The sequence below is a fragment of the Athene noctua genome, chromosome 19, assembly GCF_965140245.1.
Source record: "Athene noctua chromosome 19, bAthNoc1.hap1.1, whole genome shotgun sequence".
NCBI classification, from domain to species: Eukaryota; Metazoa; Chordata; class Aves; order Strigiformes; family Strigidae; genus Athene; species Athene noctua.
In genome coordinates, this window is record NC_134055.1 from 582,341 (window position 1) to 593,166 (window position 10,826).

The following is a 10,826-nucleotide window of genomic DNA, read 5'->3' on the forward strand; positions in this document are numbered from 1 at the left end:
ACTGTGTTACGGACTTTTATTACAATAGCAGAGTCAGTGCTGGGAAGTTTTGCCCTCTCATGGTTTGTAGCTCTAGCGCTACAGAGACCTTTTAAGAGCACAGAGCAGCTGAAGAGAATTGCCTTGATGTACTCTGGGGCCTCTTTCTGCGGTAATTCTGCCGTCTCCTCCCGCGGAGGGGAGTTGACTGCGCAGCTCTCGAGCGCTGCCAGGTTCGCCGGCGGGTTCCAGCACCGTGTGGCTCGCGCGGGCCCTTGGGGAGCAGCGGGACGGGGCGGCGGGAGGACAGAGCTTCGGCGTGGGGCTGGCGCGGGAAGCGCAGCGGGGTCTGGGGGGCCCCTCCCCACCTCACCCGGACCCCTCCGGAGCTGTGTGACAGCAGCCTGAGGTGTCCCTGGAAACCCGCTGGGGAGCCCAACCCTGCCAGCGGTGGCTGCAGAATGCTCATCTTGCAAACACTTTTTGAAACAAAGGGATGATAATTTCCTTACTTTCTCTCTGGTGAGTTTCAGCAGAAATTATTTCCTTTTTGTTTCTGCTGGGGTAAGGTTTGAGAGGGAAATCTGCACCTAAATGTATTGTTCTTGAGACGTCACAGCCAAAAACATGTTCAACTTGTCACACAGTTTATAGCCCCACACCACAACTACCGATAGACATTGTCCCTGAGATGTAATTTCCCATAGCCCCAGTGAAATCGAGATAGAAATATATATAAATATATATACACATATATAACCTTCCAGATTATGTAAGTCCACCATCTGCTGCTTTGCATAAACACTGCTCATATTCCACCTCTGCTGCTTCACACCGTGGTGCCCCCCACACAAATCATTACTAATGTGTAACACGGGGCAGCTGATGACGGAGGGACTGTACCTTTTGTTCTCCTCTAACTAAATCCTCCTTCCTTCCAGTAAGGTGGAAGTGGAGAACCCGCAGAGCAGAAGCACAATCTATTGTAACGCCGCCCGTTTGTTCCCACTTACTGGCTTTGTTCTTACATGTGCAAACCAGGCAGATTGTGTTTACTTTGATGAGCAGCTTTACTGCAGTGTTGAGGAGAAGATGGGCAGGAAAGGAGCAAATCTTCCTTAAACAATGCCCGCGACAATTAGCAAATGTGGCAAGAAAGATTTGATAAACAAGTATAAGGTGAGAAGTGAAAGGTAAACTTCAGGGCAGTTCATTCAGATGTTAAATGAGGAGCAAACCCAAACTTCTGCAAGCGTTCAGCAGACCGGAGGGTATTCTGGGAGCATGGCGTTTGTCCAGGCAGTGAGTAAAAGCTAGAAATACATGGATTCGGGACCACGTTACAGGAATCGGCTTTATTTTTCACAAACAAATCATTAGGAACGCGAGGCAGTGTTTGCATTTCCTTCGCCTGCAGTGGTATTTCTGCTCTTGAGGACCCCAACGTGCTCAAAGCCTGCCTTTCGAACCTGGAGCCCTGACTCTGGTTTTGCATTGCAGGTGCCAGCAGGGTGATTTAATTAACCTGCAGCGCAGCACACGTGCCAGGGATGTGCCGGGTGTGACCCGTGTCCTGCTCCCGTACATCCGCCCAGGGGCTTTCTTCAGCCCCCAGAGGCACCCAGCTACTGGTGCCGGTGGCCCGGGCCCCTCGGGAGGCCGGAGCTCAGGTGGGTGCGGTCCCCCGCGGCGGGGGCAGCCAGGTGGCATGCAGGGACGTGACTCTGTCCCCACGGCTCCTGGGTTTCTGTAGCTGCCTGAGCCCGAGAGATTTGGGTAGCTGCGGCGGCGGGTGGAGGGGCTCTGCCTCGCGGTGCTGGGGGTGGCTGGCTGGCACCGGTTAAGGCTCTGCTGAAGGCTCCTGGAAGGCTCTGCCCTGGGCTGTCTCCAGAGCTTCCTTGCTCCTAACCCCAGGGGAAGACTTGCTTTAATGACTGTCATCACCCCAGTTTATTTTATATATTCTTTTAGAGACTGGAATGTACTTGACTCCCTGGGGTTGGCTGCTTTATAATAGTTATTGTTGGGGCGCGGGAGGGGGAAAGGGGTTGGAAGTGCTCCACAGAGGCAGGACTGCCTTCCATATGTTCAGCTCTTGGTGGGTTTATTTTTGATTAGGAGCAAGGGACTGATATATGTTATGAGGAAGTGATGAGTTACCTGGCACGTCTGGAGCACTGGGGATTTTCTCACATCAGGATGATGGTGATGGATTTTTCTTTCTTTTTTCTTTTTTTTTTTTAAATCTGCAGCAGAGGAATCTCTCGGTGCCTGATTGCAGCTGACAGGTAAGCTATGGAACCAGCTTGCTGGTGAGTGTGACAGGCCTTCCTATTTCCTATCCCCACTAAATTTTAGACTTTAATGGCTTGCTGAAGACATGCTGTCAGGATGATGGAGGTGGTGAGATTATTAAATGAGAACATCTTCTACTTGCTAAATTGCTTTGATCTCACAGGAGGCTATATTAGCTCATATTGGCCACCCTTTTGTAGGGTTTAGAGGAGGAAGCAGAGGAAAAAAGAGCAAGGAGGGGAACTGCAGAAATGCAGCAGTGTTTGTTTTTGTGAATAGCTGTGGCAGAGCCCAGGAACGAAGGTGGAGTCGCACCTCGTTCTGCCTGCGCTGCGGGCGCGGTGCTGGTCAGAGGAGGCAGGGGATGGATTTAATTGATCCCAGTACATGCTGGTTCCAGAGGACTGTTACTGGCTTTGGTGCATGTGAAGCACAGCACGTCCCATGTCTTGTCCCTCGCTGGCCATGGAAACGATGAAGTCACTCTGTGTCAGGCTGCTTTTTCCTGTATTCCCTTACGTGGGCTCCTGTCCTGCACAACAGAGAAGAGGGCTGCAGCACAGGGGCTGGAATTTGGATCCCAAACTTGCGTGTGTGTTTCTCTGGAAATTAGACTGCAGTTGCAGTTTATACAAAATTGTTCTTTTCAAAAAGAAATGATGGAACTGGTTTGGACTAATTACAGGGTTGTTCAGATATCTTTGGTGTGATAGCGTGACTTGAAATCCCATGCACTCCACTTGTTATCAGCTGGGGAGATGGAGGGGGAAAGGAGACAGAAAATGTCAGAAGGAGCAGAAATTAGGTAGGAAGGCACTGAAAAAGGAATGAAGTAAAACAGGAGAAGGGGAGAGATCCCTGTGAGGAGCAACCGACACAGGAAACGGAGCTGTCCGAGCCAACGTTGGTTATGCATGGGAAGGCGTACGCCTGCGTTCCCAGAGCGAAGGAGGAAATAGTCTGTGAGCTGTTGGTGATCTGTTATGTTTGTTAGTTGCTTGCTGAATTAAGTTCTGTTGGATGTCACCGCAAAAAGGATTGTAGTAAGAGCTGTCATTGGATTTTAAACATCTAAGGCTGTTGCTAGTGCCTGGGAGAGGAGTGCTGGAAGAGAGGAGCTTCTCGCCCCACAGGCAGGAGTCGCTTTGCAGACTGTTCACTTTGGAGCAGTCACTGCTCCCGAGGTCTGTACATATTTTGTAGGGCAAATGCTTTCTTGTGAATCAACTTCCCTGAGTGGCATAAAACTAGCAACTGAACAGAGAGAAATATTCCATGTCAAGGTAAGTCTGCACCGCTGTAATACTCTGTGGGTGTAATTAGTCCAGCAGTCGCTCCCACGGAGCTGAGAAATGCTCGTTTTCCAAAAAAAGTGTCGTTCCTTAGTGTTGTGCTCTTCAGAAAGCCAGATCTCTCTCTTCACTCTTACTCAGCACCACGCAGGGGCCAGGGACGCACAGCTCGGACTTCCTGCACGGATAAACTGCTGGCTCTTGGGATGTGCCCGATCGAGCTGATTAGGGACGGGCAAAGCCCAGTGCCTTGATGGATGTTTTTATCCAGCTCGGGCTCGGTGTGCACTGAAGGTTTCCGGTATGGTTTCCTTGAAATCCAGCACAATTTCCAGGTTTCTGAATTCCCTATAACTTCTCTTCCAGCAGATGTAGCTGTGCTGGCAGGGCCGTGTGCCACCCCAAAACCCCGGTCTCCCCACTGGGGAGCAGCTGTGGCCCCTCTCGGGGGGACACCCCAAGCCCTCCTGGGCTGCCTCTGGTGTGCCTTCGGCACGAGGCCCCCTCTCCTCCTGCTCGGGGAGATGAACCTCGACAAAACAGTTCACAGTCCAAGAACTTGCTGCTGGAGGAAACCAGAAGGGGACAACCTTCCCTTCTCAGGTCCTTCATTTTGGGTATTTAAGAAAGCCCAACTGAATTCAGAGCAGGTATGCCAGCTGCCTGTCCCATCTCTCAGTCTCTTCCCTAGTGTCTATACAATTAAACCCCCAAAATCCCCAAAAAAGCCCAACAACAAAAAACCCACCAGAAATAAACTACACAACACTGAATAACCTTCTCTAACTAGACTGGAGTTAATCAAGCTAAATTTATTAAGACGATCTTTGCAACCAAACGAGCTGATTATCAGTAGGAAGAAACTTCGTTTATTATCAGATTTTAAAAGCTTGAATAATTTTAGCCATTGACTTTATTGTCAGCCAAAAGAACTATTTCAATTATTATCTCTAATAACTTTGGAGGACATCTTTAAAGTTCTTTTCCATGAATCCTACTTCACATGCGACTGCGGAGATGAAAGGAACAAGCTTAACCCAATGAATAACTGATAAACCAGAAATATCACTGCCTTGCCTCGAAACATCACAGATCAGAGCTCGTCCCTTGAATATAATCATAGTGTACGCTATCTCTGGCCTTTATTGGAGGCAAAGCTCTTTTGTGGTATTCTGTCATTTATGACAGTTCCTCCAGAGAGTTCATTAGGATGAACATTAATGTGGCTGAATCTAGGAAACTGCTTTTCCTGACATAATGCCAACATACATTACAATACTCTGCCAGTGCAGTGGGGGAGGTTTATGGTTGTTTAATGCGTGTGTGTGTGTGTTGCAAATTGCATCACTTTTTAACTCTCTGTAAAGCAGTATCTTTTTTCTGAATTGCCACCACTATAAATATATGTAATGGGGTGCCTGAACAGCTGTTTTGTTCAGCAGTTATCTATGATGATTATGTATTCATAGGTTAGAGTTTCCAGCACCGGAGAGCTGCAATTAATCTGTACTGTGCCTCAAACCATCAGAGTGAGCACTTGGGTTTTCCCTCTACTTTATTGGTATTTTTTAGAGTTCCTTGTCCATAAACATCTGTACTAGGAATTGAGGCAAAGGAAAGAAGGAGTGGCAGGGAAATAGCTGGTGACTTCCCCCTCCCTCTGCCCGTTTCCACACAGCAGTGATGTGCAGGATCAGCCAACTGCAAGTCCAGAGTCTGGCGTTGCAAGCGTAGTCGTGGTGGAGTGCTCGAGGCCGGTGGGTTGGTCACTTGGGTTACCTGCCTCCCTGCAGCCTAGGGCGTGTGTGTGCATGTGTTCTTAAAAGAAAAAAAAAATCCACAACAAAAAAAACCCTAAGGATCACCCCATGACCTGTTGCTGTCAAAAGGTTTCATATATCTTGTTATGAAATGAAACTTAGTTGAATTGTGCCAGGGAAAGTTCAGACTAGATATTAGGAAGCATTTCTTTCCAGAAGGGGTTGTTGGGCGTTGGAATGGGCTGCCCAGGGAGGTGGTGGAGTCCCCATCCCTGGAGGGGTTCAAGAGTCGGGACGATTTAGAGCTTAAGGACATGCTGTAGGTGGGAACTGTGCTAGGGGAACGGTTGGACTGGGTGATCTCCGGGGTCCTTTCCAACCTAGATTCTGTGATTCTGTGAATGCTCTTGCTGCTGATTTTCTGTTTTTTTGAAAAAAACAAAACAAAACAAAAACCACAAAGGTATTGCTGTGTCTGGTGACAAAGGACAGGATAGATGCAAGAACTGCTCTGAAGGGAGAAAAGGGTAAGATCTAGTGAATATTTTCTGCAGGAGTAAAAGAGCATTATATGAAACTGCCAGAGAAAAATAGGCTTATGGCCAAGAAAGAAAGACTATAACTGTCCATAAGACAAAGAATAACACTAAAGGTTTAAAGAAGAAGAAGAAAAAAAAAAAGCCAAGCTAAAACATGAGGCAGTAGAAAAGGTGGCTGAGCGTTACACATCTGAAATCGCAGCAGAATGACCAGAGCACCAGAGACCGGCCCTCTGGAGGGAGGGGAAAACATCTCACCTTGCTGAGGTCACTCAGGGATGGCCCAAGTCTGTTTCTTCTGCTTTCCCACTCTGTTTCCCACTGCAAACTTGATGTGGTGGGATGGGAAAATACAGAAAATGAGAGTTTCTTAACTGGGGTCACCTGGTGAAGATCCACGGGGTCAGAAGTGTATTTCCAGGATCCCCACGATGCTGCGTAAGCGTCTGCTGTGGTATTACTCGACTGCCCTAGCTGGGAGAGTGTTATAAAGGGCTGTTGTTAAGGGATTAAAAGGTTAGTTTTATGATTGTGCATTTTTCTACAAGATATGGGTGTCAAGACAGCGACACAAAAATAGAGTATCATGTTGATGATGCAAAGGATGTCACTAATGGCATTCAGGCATCAATTTATTGGCTTCTCAGTGTGACGGATGGCTGTGTTGATGTCATCATCCAGTGCCACCAAAACAAATCAAACTGTCTGTGGGAGCAACTATCTCAGTGTTGTGTGGATGAGTGTGTAGCCTGTGGGCTTTGGGACAGATGCTGTTACTGAGGAATAAATACCCGGCAAAGGACATGCATGAGAACACTCGGCTGAGCTCTTGTGTGTAACAAAGGCTTTTGGCAGCGTTCTGATCCACTGAAAAGAGGGGCAAAGCCTGCTTAAAATGGCCATGGGTCAGATTGTGGTGGAACAGCTTAAAGTGCCCGTCCTGTAAATCAGAGCCACGCTTTCTGTGCCCAGTTTATCCTGCAGGGAGGTGTGAGAGCAGAAGGAGGGTTGTCAGTGCAAACTGGAATTTGCCCAACGCGTTGGCTAAACACCATCCCCGTGTGCAGCTTAAACCAACTCACCAGCACTGTGGGGCTGAGGCCAGGCACGACTTCTCTGCTGCTACTGCTGGCAGAAGAGTAATTTCCACTGTTGGGAGCGAATGAAAAGCCTGGTGGTGTGGAGAGCTGACCCTGCACCCAGGGACTGTGCTCTGCTGGCTTTACGGTGGTAGGAGCGAGATGGGGCCGAGGCTCATCTCCTATTCCTTGCACGCTTGGTTCAGATGGAGAACACTGGAGCTGTAAACTACCTCATGCTTTCTCCCATAGCCTTACTCTAATCTCCTTTCTGGGTCAGTTCCCAGGTAAGAGAGCCATGCCATTACATTTTTAATTGTTTTCAGCTCAGTCTTCTGAATCGCCAGCGAGGGGCTGGCGGAGCCGGCAGGCGCTGTAGTGCCTCGTGTACAAGTGTCTGATGTGGTCGGCGCTGCCGTGGGCACCGTGCTCGGGGCACTGCCACTGGTGTGGGCGTTTGTCTTAGCCATAACAAACCGCATCTGCCAGGGAGAGAGGGCAGCTTAGGGGATCCAGATCAGCCCTGTCTGCCATGGCTGCTGCCCCGCGGCTGCGCTGGGGGGAGCTGAAGGAGCTGAGTCGGGAAACTTGTGTGGCACGGAGGGACCTTCAGGGCTGGTGAGCAAGTTGCTGGGTTTGTGTGAGATGAACTTGGAGCCCAGGAGCCTTGTGAGGGGTGGGGAACCCCGGGAACATCGGTTCAAGGATTATCAAGTTCAGGTTAAAAAAACAAGGCATTACAAACTGCTGATGGCTGCTGAGAAACTGGGGCCCTGATACCCGTATGGTGGGGGAGATCTGGCACAGCAAGGCACGTAGGGTCACCCGAGAAATGGGAATGGGATGCGGAACTGGGAGAGAAAACCTGGGCATCCTGCTGCGAGGTGTGAACCTGGGGCGGTAGGGTCATCGCCGGCCTGTAAGGACAGCCCCTGCCTTGGCCTGGTGGGGGCTTGGGGGGAGGCAGAGCAGCTGGAGCGTGAATAGAGGGGAAGGGAGGGTCGGGCAGACTCGGCTTTTCTGCCTGATTGGGCCGAGCTGGGAGCCGGGGCTCGGTGTCCCAGGGCCCGTCTCGTAGGCAGTGTGCTGCAGCCTGCGTGGCAGGGGGGTGGCGGGGGGCACCGCGTGCCAGCCGTCCCTCCGGAGCATGCCTCGCGTCACCGGGTGACACCCCCTAGCTGTGCCTCACCTCAGCCTGCGGCTGGCTGGCGGCTCCTCGAGGCGCTCTGCCCGGTCCCAGCTGCCCGCGTCTGGGAAGGTCTATGCAGTCGGCATCAAAAGACGCCCAAGCAGTGGCGTTCTACCACCCTGGCAGACCCCCGGGCTGGCCGTGGGTGTCAGCCCTGCAGTGCTGCCCTGGTGCCCTGGTTTCACCGGCCCCTCGCTCCCGGCAGCTCCGCGGTTTGGAGAGGGCGTGCGGAAGCCCCCGCGCCCGCTGCTGGCCCCCGCTGCCTCCCGGAGGTGGCCAGTGCCCCGCACCGGGGCGGCCGGGGCCGGCGTGGGCATCGCGGTGAGGGGTCGGGCCGGGCGGGGGCCCGGCCGGGACTGCCCCCGCGGTTTGGTGCTGGGGCAGAGAAAGCAACAGAGGATGAAGCTTTGTTCCCTGCCTGCCCTCTGCAGAGCCTCTGAGTTGATCAAATAGATTTTTTTTTTTCTCTTTCAAGTCTAACGATGTCAGAAAGAGGCAGCCAGGTTATGGCTCTATTCTTGGTAATTAGGAAGATTGGTACAGGGCTGTGGAGAGGTTTCCAGATGATTTTTAGCAGCTAGTTATTTCCTTGAACAGCCTGGATTAGTTTCCCATATAGTGATGAATATGCTGGAGTGACTGGATTGATTGATAGTAATTTCAGGATGTGACTGGGAATTCAATTAACTTTTAAAAAATGTTTAAACAAATGGCTTAAACAGAGTTGGGTTTGTGGGAGTTTAGCAACCTTGAAATTTTGTTCCAGTTTGGAACAAAACAACCAAAAAACCCCAGATTTAGTGGGCTATTAATTTTTTTTAATGATTTTGATTCGCTGCAACTGTTCAAGTAAATCAGTGCTTCATTCGATTGTATTTTACATGAATATTGATATCTGTACAGCACATCATACTGTTTCCTACCATCTTGTGTTCTCTAATGATTTGAATAACTAACAGCACAATTAATTTCGAAATAAGAAACTGTTTCAAAGCCAGCCCCCTCCAATTCTCCAGTAAAGTCAAAACAGAACAATTTGACAGATTCAAGGTACTGTATTTCTAGGGGGTTTCTTCAAAACACCTTTTTTTTTTTTTTTTTTTTTAAATCAGCACTAACACAGGCAACAGGAGTTTTGTTTCCAGAAGACATAATTTTCCAGCAGAAAAACGTTGCTTTTCAGCTGATCACACTCCCGAGGGTTGGCTCCCCCAGGGGCTGCGCTGGGTCGGGTGCCCGTGGCGGGGGCCGGCGGGGGGCTGTCAGGGGCCGGCGGGGCACGGGGGGCAGACGGCGATGCCCCGGCCGGGGGTGGCCGCTGCACGGGCCGGGGGCCGGCAGGGCCTCTCACTCGGGCTCCGCGGGCGCCCGTGTCCATCGGTGCCCGCCGGCGCTGCTCCTTGCCCCCGCAGCCCCGGAGGGCTGCTTCAAAGGGGCTGGGTGGGGGAAGAGGGAGAAAGAGGCAGAAGCAGAGAGTAAAGAAACTTGATCAGTTAGTTGGTGGAAGCCTCTCTCCTTGGTTGACTGTATTCATTTTGACAAGAGCCTCCCCTTCTTCCCCAGAGTGTTTTGGCAAGTGAAGCTCTTGCAAATAAAGCAGAGGATCTGCTGAATGCACAGCCATGCATAATTTAGTAATGCTGGAGCCTTCTGCACGTCTCATCACAAACTTGCATTCAGCAAGTGCTAACACAACTCCTTTGTGGACAGGGATTTCTGAGCGTTTCTTCTTTTTTGGTAAGGTTTGGACATCAGACCCCTGCAAGAATTAAAAATTGGCTGTCAGGAAGCTTGTTAGCAGGGCTAATATTTAACAGACATAGCCATTCATACATACACACGCTCAAAATAAAGAAATGTTTGTGAATTCTTGAGTGGGTTGACTTTGAAGGATAGTATGAATAAATAATGGAAGACTAGGTTTTCCTTGAATTCACCCTATTCACCCAGAAGTCATAAAAACAAACTTGATGCTAGAGAAAATAGCTCGGGGGAAAAAGACAACTCTTCTTTCATTCTAAGGAAAAAAAAAATGTTTTGTGTTTCTGGATTAGGTGTTTGAGAGGAAAAAGCTATAGCTGTAACTTCTGTCTGTCTGTCCCTATCAGGTAGATGTTTCATGCAGGGAGGAGGAGAAAAGATTATTAGAACTAGTGTTAATATTTACTTGGACTGATAGAATGTTGTGCAACATCACCTGAATTAAAATCAAGATTGTAATTAGTAGGTGGTTCATCCTGTTCTAACAATGCAGAATAATTAATTCTTCTTTTTCACTTCACAAATAGTAATTAAAGAGAAATATTACATAGCTGCACCTGTTTTTCATTAAACGCTTGCCACAGTGAGTAAACCAAATCTTTTATTGATGAGAACAGCCATGAGTTTGAAAACTCGGTGAAGAGCATGAAAACCCCTCTGGGGTTCCCTAGAGATATGTGAGAAATCTGAAATTATTAAAACATATGGTGGCACATACTGATTACCAACAGCTCCTACTGTGGTTGGGAGCCCTAATTTCTCTTTGACTTCCAGCTTTTCTAAGTGTTCTCACTTCGGTTGGTTATCCCCCCTTCCTTTAGTAAATCTCTTGTGACAGGGAATCAGCATGACATCGCATAAATAAAGACTGTTGCATGTTGTTTCCCATCCACCTTTCTCAATATTTCCACTTGATGAGGTTTGGGCGTTTT

At 49.3% G+C, this 10,826-nt stretch overlaps 1 long non-coding RNA gene across 1 annotated transcript; it reads left to right on the forward strand.

Annotated features, from left to right (window-relative positions):
• The first annotated feature begins 395 nt into the window (after positions 1 to 395).
• LOC141968334 (uncharacterized) lies at positions 396 to 2,245 on the forward strand. Its single transcript, XR_012634844.1, has 3 exons — positions 396 to 501; positions 1,480 to 1,649; positions 2,232 to 2,245. It is a non-coding gene; the product is annotated as an uncharacterized LOC141968334 (long non-coding RNA).
• The last annotated feature ends 8,581 nt before the right edge of the window (positions 2,246 to 10,826 follow it).